At 41.9% G+C, this 4,092-nt stretch overlaps 1 non-coding gene across 1 annotated transcript; it reads left to right on the forward strand.

Moving 5' to 3' along the window:
* Nucleotides 1–558: 558 nt before the first annotated feature.
* Nucleotides 559–631, forward strand: Trnak-cuu (transfer RNA lysine (anticodon CUU)). Its single transcript has one exon. It is a non-coding gene; the product is annotated as a tRNA-Lys (tRNA).
* Nucleotides 632–4,092: the final 3,461 nt, after the last annotated feature.

The following is a 4,092-nucleotide window of genomic DNA, read 5'->3' on the forward strand; positions in this document are numbered from 1 at the left end:
ACACTTAACAGACACACTTAACACAGACACTAGCACTTCTTTCACTTATGCACACAAACTTTTCGAATATTTTTTCCTTATATTATTCGCACACCTCCCTCACACTTAACACTTTACAAATACCTCTTCACACTAAACACAAACACACACACACACACACTTCACAAACACTTCCCTTACACTTTATACTACACGAATATCTCTTCACTTATATTTCAATGATTCTCCTCTCATACTTAACACTTAACTGATGGCTCCTCACACACACACACACACACACACACACACACACATTTCACTAACGCTTCTCTCTAATTTACACCAACACACTTTCTTCGAATCTGCGCCGCTTCGTTTCACACTCCATAAATATTTACTTCTGTCTCTTCCTCAGCCTACTCCACGCTTCCCGCCCCACGCCCCCTCTTCCTCCTTGCAGAAGTGAGCGTCTGTATCTTACGTAACTGTGTTGTGAAGGTAGTAATGGTGGTGGTAATACTACATTATAAGCACTTAAATTGTAGTTAGTTCTGTAAGGAAACAAACACCTCTAGCAACGCCCGGCTAGCTCAGTCGGTAGAGCACGAGACTCTTAATCTCGGGGTCGTGGGTTCGAGCCCCACGTTGGGCGGCTTAATACTTTAGTGCATAGTGTACAATGCGAGGCGAGAGGTCCACCAGTAGCAGGCAAGTACAGGATGCAAGCCGAGGGGTTGTGGCCTCACTGCCCTGGTGTGTGGCGTGTGAGTGGTCTTAGGACTAACTGAAATACTTCGGGTCTCACCTCCATTTTCAAAGGCTCTAGTTGAAGTTGCACGGGTTTTTCAAGGGTGTTTTTCATAGTTCTAGATGCAGATTAACGAGATTTGTACATTAATAGCAGGGGAAACACTCTTGAGAACCCAGCTAACCATATTTGTGACCTTGGAAAATAGTGGTGTTGAGGGAACAAGGCGTTTCTTGACACACAGGGTGAAGTTGCTCTCGGCTGCTATATATATCTACAAACATAAAACTGACTACATTGGCTCACACACCACAGTGATGCAGAGACCACCAACAGATGTTTAAAAGTGAAAGACCTCTCCTAGTAAAACGATGCATTAATTTTCGCAGGTCGTGATAAGGATCGGTGATTTCTTGAGCTACAATCACCGTTTAGAATTCACTTTTCCATTATGGCATTTCCAAAGAGACTATATCGTTTCTTAAATTTTGCTTCTTAAATTGTTGGGTCCTTTGTTGCTAATCTGACCACACCCCGCTGAAACACTGCCCTCTCACTAGAAAGGGATTATTTTTCAAAGGTCACGAGGCGTCTTACCCCGACGATATACACAGGCCTGAGTAGCTATGGGACGTCTTGCCCAAAGATCAGTTACTATGAGATCTAAGCTATTTGTATAGGGGAATAGGGGAACGACCGGCGGGGTGACCACCAGACGTCCGTGGGTAAATAACACACACACACACACACACACACACACACACACACACACACACACACACACACACACACACACACACATTTCATTGAATTAGCGGTGGAAATATGAGTTTTTTTTTTTTTTTTTTTGGTGATATTGGCTACGATGTTGCTACCGATGGTGGTGGTAGCGGTGGTGGTAGTAGTAATGGTAGTAGTAGTTGTACATATTAGTAGTAAAAACAGCAGCAGTAGAAGTACGAGTAGCAGGAACAAGCAACCACCACCACCATCACCACCAACAACAACAACAATCTCATCATCTCCACATGTGCACACACTCAAGTACTTAATACAACAGTCACGTACCACGAGTCACGTAACCTGCTGCTCCTTCCTTACGTGCGTACTAACACATTCCTCCCTTCTTCCCAGAGCCTTCCACCTGTTGCTCAAGAGTGGTGGTGGTGGTGGTGGTGGTGGTGGTGGTGGTAGTGGTGGTGGTGATTTAAAGTGTCCCTTGTCGTTGGAAATTATGAGTGAAGTTACGAGCATTCTCTCTCTCTCTCTCTCTCTCTCTCTCTCTCTCTCTCTCTCTCTCTCTCTCTCTCTCTCTCTCTCTCTCTCTCTCTCTCTCTCTCCCTCATAAATCCTACACACGCCCACTTGATCACTCCACACTCACTCTGCCGATCTATATCACACCCTCTTCCATCCCTCTCCCTCTTCCCCATCCTCTCCCACACAAACCCAGGTACTCCCATCCTCACACTCCCACCGTTCCTTCACCGCCTCTCCCTTGCATCCATTATTCCCTGTCCTACCCTCCCAGTACACCCACAACACCATTACACCACTGCACTGTCCTCCCGCTGCTGTCGATACCCGCAGTGGCCTTAAGACAGAGGAAGCCACGCCAGGACGGGACAGAAGCGGCTCCAGTTGGGAATGACTACTGTTGACTTTGGTTCGTATTCTGAAACACTTCTAAGCCGCCTCTACTTTCAAAAGGCTCTTATTGAAGTTACAAGGTTTTCTTTTTTAATTAAGGGTGCTTTTTACAGGTTCTAGTGACTGATTAACAGGATTTCCACATTATGAAGAGGGAAAAATGGTCTTGAAAACGGGTGGTCGTCTCTGTGGCCTTGGAAAACTGTCGTGGTGAGAGAGCTGAGGGTTTCTGGTCATGGGTGTTTGTGGGGTGGACAGGAGGGAGGGGGAAGGTGAGAGGGAGAAGAGAAGGGGTTTGAAGAGAAGAGAATAGAGTAAAAATGAAGAAAACAGGAGAAGAGAACAAAAGAGAAAGGGGTATGAGATGAGATGAGATGAGAGACGAGACGAGAGAAGATGAAAGAAGACAAAATAAGACAAAAGCAAGACGAGAGACGAGAAAATGAGAGGACAGAAAAAAACGATGAGAAAGGAAAAGAATGGTAACTTGATAATACCTGCTTACCTTATTTCTTCACGTTACCTGTAAATATAGAATAGAAAAATGTAAAAAAAAAAAAAGTACATTACATAATTTCGTTCATATATAAATTCTATACCGAACATTTTTTTTATTAACTTCAACTTTCCTACCAAAAAATGAATAAATAATATAAATAAATAAATAAATAAAATTAAAGAAAATAATAATATAAAAGTAAATATATGTTGTTGAGGGAGAAATGTTTGTTTGTTTGTTTGTTGTTGTTGTTGTTGTTGTTGTTGTCAAATTAAGAACACCACTAATAAATATAAGTATAATTGTAAGGAAAATAATTATTTGTGCACCAAAAACAACATAAATAAATGAAAAGTACAAAATATCGGAAAAAAAACAGGATGAAAACAAAGATAAAAAAAACACCACCACCACTACAACAACATCACACACACACACACACACACACACACACACACACCCGTGGACCCTGGAGTGTGTAAAAGCTGTGAGTGCGCGGACACGGGCGTGCTGGCCTTGTCATGCGTCTACACATCACTTTAGACACCGAGATTAACTACTGAACTGAGAGAGAGAGAGAGAGAGAGAGAGAGAGAGAGAGAGAGAGAGAGAGAGAGAGAGAGAGAGAGAGAGAGAGAGAGAGAGAGAGACAGTTTCCTTTCACAGCTCAGTTCTCTTTTCCCTTCATATATTTCTATTATTTCTTTATTGATTTTAAGTCAAAATTTATTTACACCAAGATTTCCAGATTCAGATCAAAAGATTCGAAGGTTCAGACAAAGATTCAGAGGCTCAATCCAGAAATTTTAAGATTCACGCATGAATTTAAGGGTTTAGAACAAAATGTTAAGGGTTGAGAACACGATGAAAGAATTCACACGCAAAGACTTACGTGATTTACAGGCTTACATTCCAAGATTCAAAAGCCCAGACTAATATTTTGGAGATTAATGTAATGATCCTTTATTCCTGTGAGGCTCTGGGCGTGGCGTGGCATAAAAGCATACGAGAAAACAAGGGAAGCTGTAAGATACCATCATTTTTTTTTTCTTTTTTTATGTAAGAGGGGCTCTGGCCAAGGGATACGAAGAGGACAAAAAAAAAAAAAATAAATAAATAAATAAATAAAATCCCACTGAAGATGCCACTCCCCAAAGAGTATAGCCAAAAGGGTTATCCAAAATTAGAACAGTGTTTTGAGACATCCTTGAAAGAG

The sequence above is a fragment of the Scylla paramamosain genome, chromosome 8, assembly GCF_035594125.1.
Source record: "Scylla paramamosain isolate STU-SP2022 chromosome 8, ASM3559412v1, whole genome shotgun sequence".
Lineage (NCBI taxonomy): Eukaryota > Metazoa > Arthropoda > Malacostraca > Decapoda > Portunidae > Scylla > Scylla paramamosain.